This window comes from Botryllus schlosseri, chromosome 2, assembly GCF_051294905.1.
Source record: "Botryllus schlosseri isolate E-star chromosome 2, Bs_hap1, whole genome shotgun sequence".
NCBI lineage: Eukaryota > Metazoa > Chordata > Ascidiacea > Stolidobranchia > Styelidae > Botryllus > Botryllus schlosseri.
The window spans coordinates 34,723,666-34,745,564 of NC_137237.1; the positions used below are offsets into that span (position 1 = coordinate 34,723,666).

General features: G+C 39.6%; 2 long non-coding RNA genes across 2 annotated transcripts in view; one reads left to right on the forward strand and one right to left on the reverse strand.

Moving 5' to 3' along the window:
* LOC145458918 (uncharacterized) overlaps positions 1–3,225 on the reverse strand; it is a 462,825-nt gene extending 459,600 nt beyond the window's left edge. The window contains exon 1 of the long non-coding RNA XR_013921233.1: positions 2,426–3,225. This is a non-coding gene — a long non-coding RNA (uncharacterized LOC145458918). The remainder of the gene's footprint in view (positions 1–2,425) is intronic.
* The window catches only part of LOC145458912 (uncharacterized), a 482,198-nt gene that overhangs the window by 450,380 nt on the left and 9,919 nt on the right, over positions 1–21,899 (forward strand). The window lies entirely within an intron of this gene.

Consider the following 21,899-nt stretch of genomic DNA (forward strand, 5'->3'; position numbering starts at 1 on the left):
GTGATAATATAAACCAGGGACGGGCAACATACGGCCCGCGACGGGATTTTGTCCGGTCCGCGGACAGTTTCCCGTCTTGCATGATAATGTGACCCGCGGCCCCAGTCTGCCGAGATTCCCCACTACTTGCTTAAACGTCAAATTGTAGTGACTCTTTGTTATTATATACGTGTGTGCGCAGCGTGCGAAAGTAGAGGTTACGCGTAAGTTCGTTGAACCGAGAAGACTTGCATTATCGGCATTTACCATGTACTCAACCCAATGAATTGATATATTGGTCAATTTGCGGTACCGGGCTTATCGAACGCCTTGAAATCTTAATTAAGGATTGCACCATAGTGTCCTATATGGTGTGGACACAACCAAATCTCACGGCTCAGTGAGATTGGTCTACGACACACTTTCCATTTCGCTAAAGGCAATTTGACGGTAATTTTTGATCGTCTTGCCGAGCAGTCAAGTTGATAAAACTGGTATCAATCGAAAGCTACCGCGGTTTTGATTGACTAAATATAAATTTTATTTTGCTTGTGACCCTGGAACCCCTCAAAATCAGCCTCGTATGTACCATTGTAACGGAGTTTGAGGTTGTGACGCAGCGATGCCGTCTGAGCAACTCGGTAGCAAGTGCGCACGAGAGTGAGAGTGTGAATGCCCAATCGGTTGCGCAACAATGGCCAATACGCTTGCGATTTGCGCTGCTCCCACTTGCTTCCAGACGGCACGGTTGCGTCACAATACCAAACTCCGTTATAATGCAACTTTCAGGGCTGATTTAGGGGGGTTCCAGGGTCGTGAGCAGAATAAAATCTGTATTTTCGCAATCAGTACCGCGGTAGCTTTCGATTGATACCCGATTTATGAAATTTCTCGCTCGGCAAGCCGGTCATTATAGTACATTAAGATTACACCGTGTGTTAATTGATCAGAGAGAAGCAGACATGGCGGCGCCGGAATGACAATGCTGTTCTCAAATCCACATTGTCTTCGTAATTATCGGCGAGAAATGTCTTTAAAGTGACATTGCAATGCTGTCGTTAAATACATTAATTAAATACGATTTATTCCGTGTACATATATGTGGATAAGTAGGCTAGTAATGTATCCATTCAGCAATCCGGCCCGCCAAGTGCTTAATTTTCCTATATCCGGCCCGACGATTGGAGAAGTTGCCCGAAGGTAAATCATAAGAAGCAGTTTGCTGATTAGCTGCTAAAACTTCATGGCTTACCTTAGCTGACTGGCAGTTAGCGGTAAAATATCATACTGTGGCTGCTCATTTCAACTGCGTGGAAATGAGATTTCCCATTGTACTATTCACGTTTGACACGGAAAAAAATCACATTTTCAAATATTTGAATAAAATTGTTTTTGTGCCGGGCATAATTTTTCTAATTATTGCGTTCAATCAATCAATCAGTCAGTTTTTATTAATATTTTCATCATTTCAAAACATCACAAGACTGCGATACAACGAAAAGATAGAAAGGTGTCGATACAACTTAGAGTAGCCTTTAAGATCAGACACCCATCTTAGCCTAGCCCAGGGGTTCTCAAAGGGTGGGCCACAGGAGCATTTGAAGTCGGCCACAAAGCTATTTAGAAAATTTTAGAATTAATGTAAGTTTAGGTATATTTGTTATGTTAAACGCTAAAAATATATTCATAAACCTTTCTATCCGACTCTGATGAGACGTAGTAGCACGTACGGAGTCAGAACGTACAAGTAGAAAACGGGAGGGACAAACGGTGGCTTTTTCCAATGGTTATGAAAACCTACGGCTAACAGCAACTAAAATAATTTGGAGTATTTACTAACTGGACGGTATTGCTGAAGTAACCAAGCACTCCGGCAGGGTCATATGTCGTATGCCGTTGGAAGGGGTGTGCAATAAACTCGGAATGAAGTGCAATTGATGGATAGATTTCCTGTACTTCGGCAGGTCGTATTATTGTAAGATAAAAATAGCCGTAATTGCAAATTATTAGCAACTTCTGGTGAAGGTATACTGCACTACTGCAACGAATCGTAATGGATTGAGGATTTAGCGAAGCGCATTAATCTTTGGAGTCGGTTTAAAATGTCCGGCCTGGAAATCATTGTACATAATGTAAGAGTCACATGAATTAATTGTATCACTGGATTGGATATTCTGACATCGCAACTTCAGTTAGTTTGATACAAGACATACAATGTACATTGTACAGCATGCATATTAAAAAAAACTCCTTCACTTCTCTGTAGTAGGCTACCCCATTCATTAATAAATTGTTTGAAGCTGGCCCAGAATGATGATGAGAACCACTGATTTAGAATAAATTGCTTGTATTTCGACTTGAATGCGGTCATGCTCGACGACTGTCGGATATCCGGCGAGATGCTGTTCCACAATTGCAGTACGGCATTCTTGATAGAGTTATAGACATCATGCGAGAGGATGCATCATGACATCGTAAAACTGTCGGGTTATAACACTGCAGCTAGTGGACCTTTGACGTGCCACAATTTTATGTAGAATATTTTAAAATCTACTGAAGATTGATCTGATATCAGAGCATTTCAGCGTTGTAGCCTAATCCTGGTTTTGATATAATCGTGATAAGGATAGGCTATTGTTACTGTCATTGCTGAAGTCGAATTAAATCGGCGTTAGATTTTGCCTTCGAATATTATTGGAACATATCAATAATAACTTAAATATAATCATTATTGAGCCATAGTAATAGCATTGCTTCTTAACCTTTTTAGCGATCGTAACCCTTGTGCTTCCAATGGGATTTCTCGTAGCCGCTATGTCCATTCTCAACACAACCTCTGATGGTACCTATATTAAAAATCAGAAAGCCCATTCACATAAAATCGCGCGAAGACTATATTCCAGTTGAATAAATTGGCCAGGAAATTATTCCACAGCATATAGGCCTGATTCCACAATGCATCTCCTACACCCTGCTGTGGTGATTCATACCCCGATGGGGTCTACGGACCCTGGTTAAGAACCCCTGGAATAGAAATGTCCAATCGGCGAAGAATTCATTCGTGTTACAGCTGTAGAGCGTACTACTACCCTACTCGCCACCGATAATAACACGGATAAAGAGAACAAACAACAAGTTTGTTGAGATTTCAGCGACTTTTGTAGTAGTTTTTGTGTGAACTTTAAGTTCTTATATCTAGAAAAGATATATGGCACTTGAATATATTGTTGAATACTTGAAATTCCAAAATGCCGTCGCAGGCCGCATGCGGCCCGCAGGTCGTGTGTTTGAGACCTCTGTTCCAGAGTTATTTTCCTCAAGGTCGATTTGGGTGATAGAGTCTGTCAGAGTTTATCGACTTTCGAAAAATCGTGGTTTTCAGTCCGTTTCCTGTTTCATATACCAGAAAAGCGTATTCCGTCTACTTTTTCTGTAATTCTTTTTTTGTGTGCATTATGAACTGAATGAAAATCGTATAAAATGGGAGATTCCCTTATAATTTAAGCGCCACGATTTTGTCTAGCCTATAGTAAATGCAATATATATCAGGGCTCATGCGGTTGCTATTGTTTGGACTTTGGAGTGATATAAAATCCCACTATAGAACAGGGGTGACCAACACGTGGCCCGTGTGGTCATATTTTGCGGCCAGCGATGAGTTGAAAATCCGGAAGAAGGCTTATTAAAGACTTTTGAAATGCTGGAATTTCAGCTTCAAAATATTATCGTTGTTGTTCAAAGTAGAAGGAGGTGAATAGGACGAAGTTAATAGGTAATTGGCACGCATGTCTTTTATTGCACGATTTTTTAGTCCTAATTCTATATTGTAGATCGTGAAATCGTTTACAAATGATTGGTCTCTGTTTGGCTACGTACCCAGTGAGCTATTGAACGACGAATATATTGTCATTCGAAAGTCAGAGTTCGAACAGTCAATGCTAACATGCCCACCAGCCCACTACATAACGTTGTGAGCGAGGAATTCTGCTCTTTAAATTCAACCCAAAATATATTTCTGCAAGGATGATGATACGCTTTTGAGAGGACTTGCATTCGAAACAAGGCTATGCCTTTCTTCGCACAACTGGCTAAAGATAATTAATAGGAACGCTCGCATTACTGACGGATTTTGTGTTTGTATGTTGAGTAGGCCGCGCATTTGTTTGTTTGTTTGATTATTATTTTCATCAATTACAATCACCAAAACATCGCCATGCAATTGATAGGAAGGAGTCGAACTGACATCTACCTTTGCATTGCATATAGAAATTTCAAATACTCGGAATTGAAAATGAATGTAATTTTCGCTTGATTTCCTGCAAATGATATTCGGTAATTGCGCGATCTTCTTAAGGTTAAATCCACTGTGTTTCTGTATTATAGCCAATGGGTGTTGAAAGTCGCTACGATAATATGGATTGATCATGAAACATGTGCCTCTATTCTTGTATTACACAATTAGGTTTGATGTCATGGTAACATTTGTCTGACATTTGGTTTCCCTGAAGAGGTTCAACGTGCGTGGTAATATGCCAGAAAGGCTGCTTCTGTTCGACCTGCTAAAGTTAACCAGTCGTATCACAGAAGCCTAACGTTTTCTTACGAGCTGGTCGTCATTTACTGCCCTGGAATGGCATCCCACAAAATAGTTATTGAACGTAGTGATGGTGTAAACGTGAGATTCACGTTCCCGTTCTGTGTGTGAACCTCTGGAATTTGGAGGTTCGCGTTCGCAAACTAACCTTGGACTGTGAACTTCTCTCATGTCATAAAATTCCCACGTCATCATAACGCAGTGGTTCCCAAACGGTAGGGAATTCCCCACTGGTGGGGAATTCAATGGTTTCTGGTGGGGAATAGACGCATTCGTTCAAAATTATATACAGGACAGTCTACATATTCACGGAGACGCATGAGCAATTACCGTTACCAGTTAACTGCTCTGGAATATATGCATCGAAAATTATATTGCGTGTTGTTCACAAAACTTCATTTTTAACTCTGGATGGCCAATAATGGCGTCACAAACGCATTCAGCACGACTAGTTTGACGTGAAATAACGCTTTCGCGAAATTTTAAGCGTTACTGGTATCGGTTCACGATACGTTTTATGTTGCAGGTTTAGGCGATTGTCTTGCGTATTGGTGTGGTTGTGTGTCTTGTGTAGTCAAACCAGCAGATAGCTGGTCTGTGATGACAAAAGTGCTGGGTAGTGGGGAAGAGGACCGTAACAGCCGCACCCCAAACCCCGCGGTTGGGGGGGGGGCGAGTTCGAAGAGGCTCAAAATTATTTGGCAAATTAACATAAATTAAAGTAATTTTTTTGGAAATTTATGCCACCTTTTCGAAATTTTTTCGCGCTGCTTGCGCGATTCAATATTGCCGAGTATCCGATTATTGGGTACCCTTCCCCCACGAAAATAAGTAGAATTTATAGAAACGGAAACTTCGGCGTCTGCCATTACTGCGCCACGAAGCACCAAGGCATATTAAGTTATAGGCTATGTAACATGCAACTCCGAGAAGTGTGGCAGAACGATCAGCAGCAAGAAGAGCTTGGCCTAGACGTAATGGCCTTGTGGTGACCGGAAACTTCGATACAGTATACATATATGTTTAATTGTCCATAGACGGCTAAATGGCTGGCGCCAAATGTTCCTGTCCAGGCGATCTGAACCCCCCAGGGCAAATGCCATCCCGCAGGGAAAAATTATTTGCCAGTAAAGCAATACCAATTTGAAATCGTTTGCGCCTTTTAGTTTTGGCGATTTCCATATCTTTTGACATAGCAGATAGGAGGTCACAAAATAGCATAATGTCATGAATTCAATATACCAACGGGTCCGCCCGAGATGTTTAATTCATATTTAGTGGTCCTACCTTTTCCAACACACCTCACTCAGCTCTACCGGTAAATCTGATTACGTGAGCAAAGAGGGGATAAAAAATTGATAACAAAATATATGCACTTCCCAATCATATTGACCGATTCAAACACGAAATATGAAAATTTTTCGCGCTTGGCGCGTTTAGTCGAAGTAAGGCGACGCAAGTAGTATAGTAGATCGGTCGTGACCTGCCATTGGTTTCTTATGGGCCCGCTGGTGAGGTGCCGCGAAACTCGTGTTGGTGATGGCACCCTTTTGACCCCCCCTTCCGCTGGTGAGGTGCCATGTGTTCTTATGGGATCTCTGGTGATGGTACCCTTTCGGGTATAGGCTTCGTCGGTGATGTGCCGTGAAAACTCGTGTTGGTGATGGAACCCTTTCAGACCCCCTATCGCTCGTGATGTGCCATTGTTTCTTACGGGATCTCTGGTGGTGTACCATTGGTTCTTATGGGATCTCTGGTGAGGTGTCATGTGTTCTTATGGGTGCGGTCGTGACTCGCCTTTTCGGATATAGGCCGCGGTCGTGATTCGCCGTGAAAACTCGGAGTCGTGACTCACCTTTTTTGTTATAGACGGTGGCAGTGATTCGCCTGTCGTGTATTCTTACGGGATCTCTGGTGATTTACCATGCGTTCTTACGGGCGTGGCGGTGATTCGTACTTTCGAGTATAGACATCTCTCGCGCGGTGTTGAATATGTACGAGTCACCAACAATAACCGCACCAACGGAAACGCGGCTTGCAATAGGATTACGCGTGCGACCTATATTTCGAATGACCTGCGCGCTGAATTATTTCTCGTCCAGCCGCTACTATCGATTATTACACTAGACCGGTCAGTGTGAAATAGTTTGATCGTAAATTATGATATATGATGTCGTAGTTTAGTCGTGTCAAATGACCGATCGTGTTCCTCGCTATTGATTGCTACCTGAATAATACTTTCGGCTTATTCGCTGTTTCGCACCTACAGAATAGTCTGCTGTTCACAGTCACAACTTCATCGCGATAGCACAATTTTCACACCTCGATCAGTAGAACAACACCGCACTAACCCAGTTGTCGAATCACATAGGTCATACATTTTACGCGAAATGAAATATTGTATTGTGGTATACAAATATGCAAACTATTCTTTCAATTCAACAAGTCTAGTTAACGAATCGATTTTCAAGCTACCGACACAGTTTCTAACACGAGTGAGTTGATATTTCTTCCCGGGTACGAGCGAGGCTTTGTTCCATTGATCCAAAACCACCTCGCCAGTATCATCCTTCAATGTAAAACTGTATAATTTCAACTCCTTTCCGGCGCCAGAATTGACCATCTTCTCCTCTCGAGAAACACAAGTAGCGGCGATCGAGACGTATTCATCTTTATTTCCGTATACCGATTCACAGGTCAATAATGGGTATTCTTCAGTCGTATGTCTCGATTTTCCATGTAGAGTTACTGACGAAGCCCGACCAAGTAATACAGCGGGTTTTCCAGTAAATTTATCAATTTGAACCCAACCGGATTTGACCATGAGTTTTTTTCGTTTGGTGAATGCTTTCTCAATGTTCCCGAACAAATCACGATTGAAACACGTGAAAGATATCTCTTCGTTATTGTCGTCGATGAATATACCTTTGAGATATTGGCTAACGCCGCCTCTTTTTGGTGATGAGGCGAATTTGACACCGACGTGGAAATTTGAAGTTGCTCCGACTTGCATAGTGTTGACGCTGTTCGATGTCACATCGTTTGATAAAGTGGGAGTCATCAGTGTAACTCACTACACAAATCAAGTTGAATCGTATTTGAATGTATTGATTCGACCCAACTCAAATCCTATTAACGCGATCTGTTGAATCGAACGTAACCTGAATATTACTGACGCCAACATTCACCCTCATCGGATCATTCACACATTCCACGCCGCTGTTTTAACACTTATAGAATCAATACCAACTATCTCTGACCCGATAATATTCAATCATTTTGGTAATTCGCCAACTTTAAATCCATTCGCGGGATGTACTAAAGGTAAATCCAAATAATCCAGAATGAAATATTTGGACTTTGACATTGTGTGAATTGAAATAGGATTGACAAACATGACTACCAACTTTGATCCAGCCACATTTCAAGATTATACTTTGAAACAAGTAATGTAACATTACAACTCTATTCACAATCCTGCTTTCCGTTTATCAAAGAGATATTTTAACATCTTACCATACTCAAAAGAATTATTCACAACATTAACAATTGTTAAAAATCTAGTTTCACTTACTTGATTATATCATTACAACTCACAAATTTGAATTAATTCATCCTGGTTGTATTCGTATGCTCTATCTTTTTATTCAATTGTAAAGGTTGGTACTATTCTGAAGACAAAGTATTTACTAATCGGCGCATATACCATTTGACTTGGACATATTATATTTTGAGTATACGAGATTTGAATGTCTGAACAATAACTGAGAATTAATTTATCACAATTAAATCCGTATATTACAGCGTAAAAGATATTGGGATGTCAGCAACTCTGTACGGTCGTAGTTACAACCACATTAACTAATCTACCCAGGCAACTCGTCATGATCATTCCTGAAATCAACACAAACACGACCACTGACTTGAGTTAACCGCGAAACACCATCAAGTTTTAAATCCGCTTGCAGCTGACGGATTATTCGAATGCATCGATGGGGAATATTATTGAACTCGTCGGTATTGTTACTTCAACAAATTACACCGACTGCGAAAGTTAATATCGAATGGTAAGACTTGATCACATATTTGTTGATCACAGACATGACGAAAAAACATTACCGAGATTTTATAAACTAGTCATATTACTCTACACATCTATCAATATCAAAATGCGAGTCATCCAATTATTCTACTAAAGTAACATTGCACTTTCGGATTCGAATTCGGTATAGTCATACAAATTGTATTAAATCCAACATCAAAACAAAAGGAATTTTTTTTTTAGTTTATTGAAATCAAATCATTCGTCTTCGACTTGTGCTTTTCTAGATTACCCGCGACAATTCGTTTCGAGTGAGTTGTAACCAAAGTCAAGATATCTTTGTGTCCACAGATATGGAAGATGAATATAGCTAACACAATCACGAATCGACGTTTCAGAGTATTTCACGGGTGTAATAAACTTGTTAGTGTCACCTATCTAAAAGTACGCACGCGTTCGATTTCCATACCGACTGTTGCGATGTTTAGGATTCACTTACAATAACCACGGGTGAGGATTTAACATCGATGTCGTTACTGTCGGAATTTGCGACAGAGAATTGAAACATATGCACTTTACAGAGTGTGAAAATATCACTTTGAGTATCGAGTACCGTTCGAAGCTAGCGATCAATTCTTAATCATTTCAGTAACTCCCCATTGTGCGTGCTAAATGTAAAATATCGCGAGGTTATACACTCTAAGACTTTGATTATTGTAAAAGTAAATTGTGATATGTTTGTTAGATGCATCCAATTCAACTAGAAGTGTCTAGTATCCAACACTCGTAATATCAAAAAAGTACTCGCTACACTGTTATTTGCTAAACGTGTTTTGCATTGTTGTTCATTTCTAGTATTGATTGAAATTGTTTTTGAACCCTCAAATAATAATTCCCGACATGAAACTAAGCCGCCGAAAGTCGTTACCATCACAAAGAAACAATTTGCACGATGTTTACTAAATGTATCCTATAGTTAGGTGTACTGGAATTATTTGTAAAACACACACACACACACACACACACACACACACACACGATCAGAGAAATTGGAAGTTTTTCCGTTGTCATTCGCTAAAGTAAATGTCATCACAATACTCTGTCACTAAAAGACGTTACTTGGACGTGCTTGAATTCTAGACATAGTTCTGATTTACCCAACACAAGACCCAAGGACAACCCTAGTTTCAACCGAACACAGATATCCAAAATATCACACACTTCGCTATTCCTAAAGCACAAACACACGATACAAAATAATCCTTGTTGTGTTGTTGCGGCATCATCACTCAACAATATCACCCTCAATACAAATGATGTTTATGTGTAACATGCTATTGATTTGAACCACACCCACCTGACGGAAGAGGATTTACTCAATCTTTACAAAATGGATATTGACCAACATCACATCACCGGATTGTATCTGTTTCGCTGGATACGAGTTATGTTAGTTTAACAGTAAACAAATTTCACCCTCTTGGATTATGAACTCAATGCGTTAGCAGTCATTCAATAGTTTGTTTGTGTCAACTAGTTACTTGGTATGTTACTCCACAACTCTTACAAAAGTACGAAGGATATTAACATCGCACTAAGTAATTAACTTTACTCGATATTCTCGCATTACGAAACTAAAGAATGGTTGGTTAGACTCTACAAACTGTTTCGATATCACAAGACCTTTATTGTCTGAATGGGTGTTCATGTGTCTTAAGAACCAAATAGTTCAACACAGCACTAGTACCAACAGAAACATCAGAGTTGTTTACACAAAAGTTTGTATGTGTACAGTATGCGAATACCACGTGTAAGTCCAGCACAATTGCAGTATCCATCCGAGTTTAGTCAACACAAATTTATTACAACGGAGCCACGTAAACTTTCGTGAAAGAAAAGCATACTCACTTCCAGAGGGTTATGTCAACACCATAGCAGTAAATCAGCTACTCCAACAACAAAGTACATATGTTTCTAGCCACGATCCTTACATCTTTCACATAGATCAATCTAGTTTGCTAACGAAAAGTGCTGAGTCACCACATGATCGACCTCACAACAAAACAACTAGTAGATATTATCATTCAAAATATTCCTAACCCTTTACACACCAGTGACAAATCATACAACGAATATGTTTTGTGGGTCGAATTGTTGTTCAGTGTCAAGTCTACCTGTTGAAACGTACATTAAAACAGCGCAATTCAATTAAAACCACGAATCTATTTTCATTTCCTCACAAACTGTCACATACAGAAAAATAAATTTTATTCCGCCAAAACATACTTGTAACCAATCGCTTTCATTAAACACACAACACCATAAAAGTATTTACTTTCTACAACATAGACATTCTGATGTAGTCAAGAAATATTTTTATTAATCAAAATCATCGACTTCTGTTTACGGCGTTAGTGTGTGCATGTGGGATCCGTATTAAAATGGACACGACACGACTGAATGTAAGGAGATAGAAGTCTATCGCATAGATTTACATGTGGTCTTCGCTACGGTTTCAAAAAACGAATCATCTCTTTTGCATTGATCGAGACCGAGCAAGTTAGTTAATGGTCATGATTGTGTTTGTCATATGCGAATGATAGGGTTACTGTCAAATCTACATACAACAACCTTCTGGCACTCATAATAGTAATTTCATTCTCTCCCTTCGTAATTGTAGACTCACGACAAGTATATTGTACAACTCGACAGCTACGTTTACCAACACCAACGACACTAAACATACGATACCTACCCAAGTAAAATTACCATTTTCACCTGGAGGTCAGTCGTTACCAGAGTAAAAAATACCATTGTCCTTTGGAGATTTATCGTTTACTCAGAGTAGCAATACATTTTCACTTGGGGGTCTATCGTTTCCAAGAGTAACAAGCCCCCTTTCCTTTGGAAATCTATTTTTTCCCTGGGTAACAAACCTTTTTCACTTGGAAATATATTTTTTCTCTGGATAACAAACCTTTATCACTTGGAAATATATTTTTTTCCCTGAGCAACAAACCTTTTTCACTTGGAAATATATTTTTTCTCTGGATAACAAACGTTTTTCACTTGGAAATCTATTTTTTCCCTGGGTAACAAACCTTTTTCACTTGGAAATATATTTTTTCTCTGGATAACAAACCTTTATCACTTGGAAATATATTTTTTTCCCTGAGCAACAAACCTTTTTCACTTGGAAATATATTTTTTCTCTGGATAACAAACGTTTTTCACTTGGAAATATATTTTTTCTCTGAGTACCAAACCTTTTTCACTTGAAAATATATTTTTATCCTACAGCAACAAACATTTTCACATGGAAAACTACTTTTACCTAGAGTAACTAATCATTTTCTTTTGGAAATATATTTTCTCCCAGGGTAGCAAACCCGTTTCGTTTGGAAAACTATCATTTACCTGAGTACCAATACCGTTTGCACTTGGAAATCTATCTTTTCTCTGGGTAACAATACCATTTTCGTTTTGAAAACTGACAACCACACCCGACAATTTGATATTTTTGTATATTGTTACAACGGGCAGTGACAAAATATACACCAACAACGACTCCGATACATTTGTGCAATCGCATATTTACTTGTGTTGGTGCATCCCATCAAAATCATCGGTTAGCCACATGCAATGTGCTCTTGTATATCGAAATGTATGTTTGGGAAATTGGACAATAGGTTTCGATAGGTCTGTGATGTCCGGGTTCGTGCTTTGGATTTTCCAGAGTCAAAATGTCTGAATGAAACACCTCCTCGACGATGGTTGGTATGTGGATAACGGTGTTCGGAAAACGGTTGGATTTATGTCACCCATCGCGATAACAATTCCAGGTCGAGTTTTCCCCGCATGTTTACTATATTGTGTCTTTATTGGTCATGTATGTCTCAACATTCAGTTTGAAATCGGAAACTCTGATAAAGTACGTAACCGGATCCGGATATCAACTCTGAATCGATAAACCAATGAACAATATTCAAAGTAAACATGTTACACCCTGTGTTTCCACGAAAAAATACCATCCAGACATACGTCGCGCTTGTTTGCCCACACCAGTATATGCGTAAATGGAGGTGTGTGACATTGCATGCAATGTGTTGGTATACAAACATCGATCCACAGACATTATCATAGCCGGTAGTTTTGATGTAGATCGAATGTCACCCGATAACAATACCAATAAGCCACATTGCAATGACTCTGAGTCCGCGCTATGACATCGATATCTCGACACCGTTCACTGATTTATTCGATGGTGTTATCGCAAGATAGTCATGACCCTATCTCCGGACAGACCACCCAGATCAATTGGATACATCGGTCAATATCCGTCGCGTTGTCGACACCGAAGTTTTCTGCTGCAGCGTTTGACCAATGTGAACTATCGAAGTACGGGTGCTCGAAATGATTGCGATCAGTCTTTCATTCACGATGTATGGATATCGCTACTCCCACATAACGACTCCGGATAAATATCGTGCAAATGTCGGACTGATATTGTGATCCAATAAGGTATGTTTCTGTGGAATGAAGACTGCAATCGTACACCACAATAGAACACTACCTCGTGATTTCACACCCAAGCATATTACACACTTTCGTAAGGGTCCAGTTCGTCCGGCGACATTTCGAAACGGTCATCGCCACAGGAGATCGAGGTTGGTCTCGTCATATCGGAGTATTTTGAAACTGTCATCACCACAAGGTTATTGACGTCGATTCTGTTGGTCATGTCAATCCGTTTCACAATCCACCGTTTTTCAACTCCCCGCACCATACTGTTACGACACAGACAAGAAGCGTCGGTGGAAATAATAAAACACGGAAAGCACACTTTGGTGTTATTTGACATGGATTTTACACCCGACGAACCTTACATTCGAGCGATGCATTCGAATGACGCTTGTATTATTGACGTAGAAGGAACAGAAATGTATCGATTTATTGGTTTCGTGCATATCCAACAAAAACCAGGGTATGTGATTGTGCGTGGTTCGCATATTCGACTGTGAACGCTCTATTGGTATATGCTGTATAGTTCACTTTCACCGTCGTGCGAATAACCCATGTTACGGTTCCATGTTTGTGTGTCTGTATGTCATGCTTCAGATTGACTCAGAGTCATTGCAATGTGGCTTATTGGTATTGTTATCGGGTGACATTCGATCTACATCAAAACTACCGGCTATGATAATGTCTGTGGATCGATGTTTGTATACCAACACATTGCATGCAATGTCACACACCTCCATTTACGCATATACTGGTGTGGGCAAACAAGCGCGACGTATGTCTGGATGGTATTTTTTCGTGGAAACACAGGGTGTAACATGTTTACTTTGAATATTGTTCATTGGTTTATCGATTCAGAGTTGATATCCGGATCCGGTTACGTACTTTATCAGAGTTTCCGATTTCAAACTGAATGTTGAGACATACATGACCAATAAAGACACAATATAGTAAACATGCGGGGAAAACTCGACCTGGAATTGTTATCGCGATGGGTGACATAAATCCAACCGTTTTCCGAACACCGTTATCCACATACCAACCATCGTCGAGGAGGTGTTTCATTCAGACATTTTGACTCTGGAAAATCCAAAGCACGAACCCGGACATCACAGACCTATCGAAACCTATTGTCCAATTTCCCAAACATACATTTCGATATACAAGAGCACATTGCATGTGGCTAACCGATGATTTTGATGGGATGCACCAACACAAGTAAATATGCGATTGCACAAATGTATCGGAGTCGTTGTTGGTGTATATTTTGTCACTGCCCGTTGTAACAATATACAAAAATATCAAATTGTCGGGTGTGGTTGTCAGTTTTCAAAACGAAAATGGTATTGTTACCCAGAGAAAAGATAGATTTCCAAGTGCAAACGGTATTGGTACTCAGGTAAATGATAGTTTTCCAAACGAAACGGGTTTGCTACCCTGGGAGAAAATATATTTCCAAAAGAAAATGATTAGTTACTCTAGGTAAAAGTAGTTTTCCATGTGAAAATGTTTGTTGCTGTAGGATAAAAATATATTTTCAAGTGAAAAAGGTTTGGTACTCAGAGAAAAAATATATTTCCAAGTGAAAAACGTTTGTTATCCAGAGAAAAAATATATTTCCAAGTGAAAAAGGTTTGTTGCTCAGGGAAAAAAATATATTTCCAAGTGATAAAGGTTTGTTATCCAGAGAAAAAATATATTTCCAAGTGAAAAAGGTTTGTTACCCAGGGAAAAAATAGATTTCCAAGTGAAAAACGTTTGTTATCCAGAGAAAAAATATATTTCCAAGTGAAAAAGGTTTGTTGCTCAGGGAAAAAAATATATTTCCAAGTGATAAAGGTTTGTTATCCAGAGAAAAAATATATTTCCAAGTGAAAAAGGTTTGTTACCCAGGGAAAAAATAGATTTCCAAAGGAAAGGGGGCTTGTTACTCTTGGAAACGATAGACCCCCAAGTGAAAATGTATTGCTACTCTGAGTAAACGATAAATCTCCAAAGGACAATGGTATTTTTTACTCTGGTAACGACTGACCTCCAGGTGAAAATGGTAATTTTACTTGGGTAGGTATCGTATGTTTAGTGTCGTTGGTGTTGGTAAACGTAGCTGTCGAGTTGTACAATATACTTGTCGTGAGTCTACAATTACGAAGGGAGAGAATGAAATTACTATTATGAGTGCCAGAAGGTTGTTGTATGTAGATTTGACAGTAACCCTATCATTCGCATATGACAAACACAATCATGACCATTAACTAACTTGCTCGGTCTCGATCAATGCAAAAGAGATGATTCGTTTTTTGAAACCGTAGCGAAGACCACATGTAAATCTATGCGATAGACTTCTATCTCCTTACATTCAGTCGTGTCGTGTCCATTTTAATACGGATCCCACATGCACACACTAACGCCGTAAACAGAAGTCGATGATTTTGATTAATAAAAATATTTCTTGACTACATCAGAATGTCTATGTTGTAGAAAGTAAATACTTTTATGGTGTTGTGTGTTTAATGAAAGCGATTGGTTACAAGTATGTTTTGGCGGAATAAAATTTATTTTTCTGTATGTGACAGTTTGTGAGGAAATGAAAATAGATTCGTGGTTTTAATTGAATTGCGCTGTTTTAATGTACGTTTCAACAGGTAGACTTGACACTGAACAACAATTCGACCCACAAAACATATTCGTTGTATGATTTGTCACTGGTGTGTAAAGGGTTAGGAATATTTTGAATGATAATATCTACTAGTTGTTTTGTTGTGAGGTCGATCATGTGGTGACTCAGCACTTTTCGTTAGCAAACTAGATTGATCTATGTGAAAGATGTAAGGATCGTGGCTAGAAACATATGTACTTTGTTGTTGGAGTAGCTGATTTACTGCTATGGTGTTGACATAACCCTCTGGAAGTGAGTATGCTTTTCTTTCACGAAAGTTTACGTGGCTCCGTTGTAATAAATTTGTGTTGACTAAACTCGGATGGATACTGCAATTGTGCTGGACTTACACGTGGTATTCGCATACTGTACACATACAAACTTTTGTGTAAACAACTCTGATGTTTCTGTTGGTACTAGTGCTGTGTTGAACTATTTGGTTCTTAAGACACATGAACACCCATTCAGACAATAAAGGTCTTGTGATATCGAAACAGTTTGTAGAGTCTAACCAACCATTCTTTAGTTTCGTAATGCGAGAATATCGAGTAAAGTTAATTACTTAGTGCGATGTTAATATCCTTCGTACTTTTGTAAGAGTTGTGGAGTAACATACCAAGTAACTAGTTGACACAAACAAACTATTGAATGACTGCTAACGCATTGAGTTCATAATCCAAGAGGGTGAAATTTGTTTACTGTTAAACTAACATAACTCGTATCCAGCGAAACAGATACAATCCGGTGATGTGATGTTGGTCAATATCCATTTTGTAAAGATTGAGTAAATCCTCTTCCGTCAGGTGGGTGTGGTTCAAATCAATAGCATGTTACACATAAACATCATTTGTATTGAGGGTGATATTGTTGAGTGATGATGCCGCAACAACACAACAAGGATTATTTTGTATCGTGTGTTTGTGCTTTAGGAATAGCGAAGTGTGTGATATTTTGGATATCTGTGTTCGGTTGAAACTAGGGTTGTCCTTGGGTCTTGTGTTGGGTAAATCAGAACTATGTCTAGAATTCAAGCACGTCCAAGTAACGTCTTTTAGTGACAGAGTATTGTGATGACATTTACTTTAGCGAATGACAACGGAAAAACTTCCAATTTCTCTGATCGTGTGTGTGTGTGTGTGTGTGTGTGTGTGTGTGTGTTTTACAAATAATTCCAGTACACCTAACTATAGGATACATTTAGTAAACATCGTGCAAATTGTTTCTTTGTGATGGTAACGACTTTCGGCGGCTTAGTTTCATGTCGGGAATTATTATTTGAGGGTTCAAAAACAATTTCAATCAATACTAGAAATGAACAACAATGCAAAACACGTTTAGCAAATAACAGTGTAGCGAGTACTTTTTTGATATTACGAGTGTTGGATACTAGACACTTCTAGTTGAATTGGATGCATCTAACAAACATATCACAATTTACTTTTACAATAATCAAAGTCTTAGAGTGTATAACCTCGCGATATTTTACATTTAGCACGCACAATGGGGAGTTACTGAAATGATTAAGAATTGATCGCTAGCTTCGAACGGTACTCGATACTCAAAGTGATATTTTCACACTCTGTAAAGTGCATATGTTTCAATTCTCTGTCGCAAATTCCGACAGTAACGACATCGATGTTAAATCCTCACCCGTGGTTATTGTAAGTGAATCCTAAACATCGCAACAGTCGGTATGGAAATCGAACGCGTGCGTACTTTTAGATAGGTGACACTAACAAGTTTATTACACCCGTGAAATACTCTGAAACGTCGATTCGTGATTGTGTTAGCTATATTCATCTTCCATATCTGTGGACACAAAGATATCTTGACTTTGGTTACAACTCACTCGAAACGAATTGTCGCGGGTAATCTAGAAAAGCACAAGTCGAAGACGAATGATTTGATTTCAATAAACTAAAAAAAAAATTCCTTTTGTTTTGATGTTGGATTTAATACAATTTGTATGACTATACCGAATTCGAATCCGAAAGTGCAATGTTACTTTAGTAGAATAATTGGATGACTCGCATTTTGATATTGATAGATGTGTAGAGTAATATGACTAGTTTATAAAATCTCGGTAATGTTTTTTCGTCATGTCTGTGATCAACAAATATGTGATCAAGTCTTACCATTCGATATTAACTTTCGCAGTCGGTGTAATTTGTTGAAGTAACAATACCGACGAGTTCAATAATATTCCCCATCGATGCATTCGAATAATCCGTCAGCTGCAAGCGGATTTAAAACTTGATGGTGTTTCGCGGTTAACTCAAGTCAGTGGTCGTGTTTGTGTTGATTTCAGGAATGATCATGACGAGTTGCCTGGGTAGATTAGTTAATGTGGTTGTAACTACGACCGTACAGAGTTGCTGACATCCCAATATCTTTTACGCTGTAATATACGGATTTAATTGTGATAAATTAATTCTCAGTTATTGTTCAGACATTCAAATCTCGTATACTCAAAATATAATATGTCCAAGTCAAATGGTATATGCGCCGATTAGTAAATACTTTGTCTTCAGAATAGTACCAACCTTTACAATTGAATAAAAAGATAGAGCATACGAATACAACCAGGATGAATTAATTCAAATTTGTGAGTTGTAATGATATAATCAAGTAAGTGAAACTAGATTTTTAACAATTGTTAATGTTGTGAATAATTCTTTTGAGTATGGTAAGATGTTAAAATATCTCTTTGATAAACGGAAAGCAGGATTGTGAATAGAGTTGTAATGTTACATTACTTGTTTCAAAGTATAATCTTGAAATGTGGCTGGATCAAAGTTGGTAGTCATGTTTGTCAATCCTATTTCAATTCACACAATGTCAAAGTCCAAATATTTCATTCTGGATTATTTGGATTTACCTTTAGTACATCCCGCGAATGGATTTAAAGTTGGCGAATTACCAAAATGATTGAATATTATCGGGTCAGAGATAGTTGGTATTGATTCTATAAGTGTTAAAACAGCGGCGTGGAATGTGTGAATGATCCGATGAGGGTGAATGTTGGCGTCAGTAATATTCAGGTTACGTTCGATTCAACAGATCGCGTTAATAGGATTTGAGTTGGGTCGAATCAATACATTCAAATACGATTCAACTTGATTTGTGTAGTGAGTTACACTGATGACTCCCACTTTATCAAACGATGTGACATCGAACAGCGTCAACACTATGCAAGTCGGAGCAACTTCAAATTTCCACGTCGGTGTCAAATTCGCCTCATCACCAAAAAGAGGCGGCGTTAGCCAATATCTCAAAGGTATATTCATCGACGACAATAACGAAGAGATATCTTTCACGTGTTTCAATCGTGATTTGTTCGGGAACATTGAGAAAGCATTCACCAAACGAAAAAAACTCATGGTCAAATCCGGTTGGGTTCAAATTGATAAATTTACTGGAAAACCCGCTGTATTACTTGGTCGGGCTTCGTCAGTAACTCTACATGGAAAATCGAGACATACGACTGAAGAATACCCATTATTGACCTGTGAATCGGTATACGGAAATAAAGATGAATACGTCTCGATCGCCGCTACTTGTGTTTCTCGAGAGGAGAAGATGGTCAATTCTGGCGCCGGAAAGGAGTTGAAATTATACAGTTTTACATTGAAGGATGATACTGGCGAGGTGGTTTTGGATCAATGGAACAAAGCCTCGCTCGTACCCGGGAAGAAATATCAACTCACTCGTGTTAGAAACTGTGTCGGTAGCTTGAAAATCGATTCGTTAACTAGACTTGTTGAATTGAAAGAATAGTTTGCATATTTGTATACCACAATACAATATTTCATTTCGCGTAAAATGTATGACCTATGTGATTCGACAACTGGGTTAGTGCGGTGTTGTTCTACTGATCGAGGTGTGAAAATTGTGCTATCGCGATGAAGTTGTGACTGTGAACAGCAGACTATTCTGTAGGTGCGAAACAGCGAATAAGCCGAAAGTATTATTCAGGTAGCAATCAATAGCGAGGAACACGATCGGTCATTTGACACGACTAAACTACGACATCATATATCATAATTTACGATCAAACTATTTCACACTGACCGGTCTAGTGTAATAATCGATAGTAGCGGCTGGACGAGAAATAATTCAGCGCGCAGGTCATTCGAAATATAGGTCGCACGCGTAATCCTATTGCAAGCCGCGTTTCCGTTGGTGCGGTTATTGTTGGTGACTCGTACATATTCAACACCGCGCGAGAGATGTCTATACTCGAAAGTACGAATCACCGCCACGCCCGTAAGAACGCATGGTAAATCACCAGAGATCCCGTAAGAATACACGACAGGCGAATCACTGCCACCGTCTATAACAAAAAAGGTGAGTCACGACTCCGAGTTTTCACGGCGAATCACGACCGCGGCCTATATCCGAAAAGGCGAGTCACGACCGCACCCATAAGAACACATGACACCTCACCAGAGATCCCATAAGAACCAATGGTACACCACCAGAGATCCCGTAAGAAACAATGGCACATCACGAGCGATAGGGGGTCTGAAAGGGTTCCATCACCAACACGAGTTTTCACGGCACATCACCGACGAAGCCTATACCCGAAAGGGTACCATCACCAGAGATCCCATAAGAACACATGGCACCTCACCAGCGGAAGGGGGGGTCAAAAGGGTGCCATCACCAACACGAGTTTCGCGGCACCTCACCAGCGGGCCCATAAGAAACCAATGGCAGGTCACGACCGATCTACTATACTACTGACGCACTAAACAGTAGACCCAATGTAGCTAATAGGTAGCGGGGAAAAACCATGCAGGCTCAGCGGGGCTGAGAAGGTTCTGGGGGGCTTTAGCTTTGGGTTTATCACCCTGTGGGGGCCAAAGATCAACGGGTTTTTGGCGGGGCTGACGAAGTGCTGTTACGGTCCTGGTGGGGAATGAAGGCTCGGAATAAATCTGAAGTGGGGAATGAAGACAAAAAGGTTGGGAACCACTGTCATAACGTCTTTGGTTAAAATCTTTGCATTTCCACTTCGGACCACTCTCAGCTGGTGCTGGTAGCATGAAAAGAAATTTAGCACTAAACGAGTATGCACCTTGCCAGTTACAAAAATTATTCGCTCGGAAGTTTGCTCGGAATATCCAGCTGTCCGTTGGTTTATCATTAGTAACTCTCTGCTGCGAGCGTTGCCCGCAATAACGCCATAGGAAGAACGAAACACACTACAGGTAGGAAGCCAGTGAATTGTGCTTAGTCAACCAATCAGTTATTCACATCAACGTAATTGATAGAATGCAGCGGTAACCAAAGTGGTGCCCGCGGGCTACCGGTAGCTCGCGAGAACCAAATGAGTCGCCCGCGTTCGCAGTAGCAAGTACTTAAATGAGAGATTTGAAATTCGAAGCGGAGAAGGGTTTCATATGGGCAGCAGTTAAACATGGGTCAGTCGACCAAAAGGAACCTTCGAACGCAGTTTTCGATCGGGGCGTTGGTCGTCTTCACCCATGCCGAGGCTTAATGGGAATCTAGTTATTATTCCCCTATCTACACGCGGAAATTGGCGCCACAGGACGGCTACGCAACTAAGCACGGAGACGCTGATGTGTAACGAGTAGCTCGTCGCATTAGGGCTGTTCAAAAATAACCTTTTTTCCTTAATCTTGCGGGTTACTTGATTAAATCGTTAGGTTGCCTTAAAAAATGACGCACACCAAATTTGACTTCATTCCAACCAATATTCGCGGATTTCGTAGAGTTTAAAAATTTTACATTTGCCTAAAAATGCAAAAAAAAATTTTTTTTCCAATTTTCCTTCCAACCGTATGAAATTGTTGCACTGTCTTCAAAAACGATGCAAAACAAATTTGACTCAATTCCAAGCTGTAGAAGCCGAGTTATTCAAGTTTTTTGATGATAATTCTGGGATGATCCACCAATCAAGGATAATCCCAAAATTATCAAAGAAAAACTGAAATAACTCCACTTCTACGGCTTCGAATTGAGTCAAATTTGTTTTGCATCGTTTTTGAAGACAGCGCAACAATTTTATAGGGCCGGCAGAAAAATTTGAAAAAAATTTTTTTTTGCAATTTCAGGCAAATTCTAAATTTTCAAACTCTACG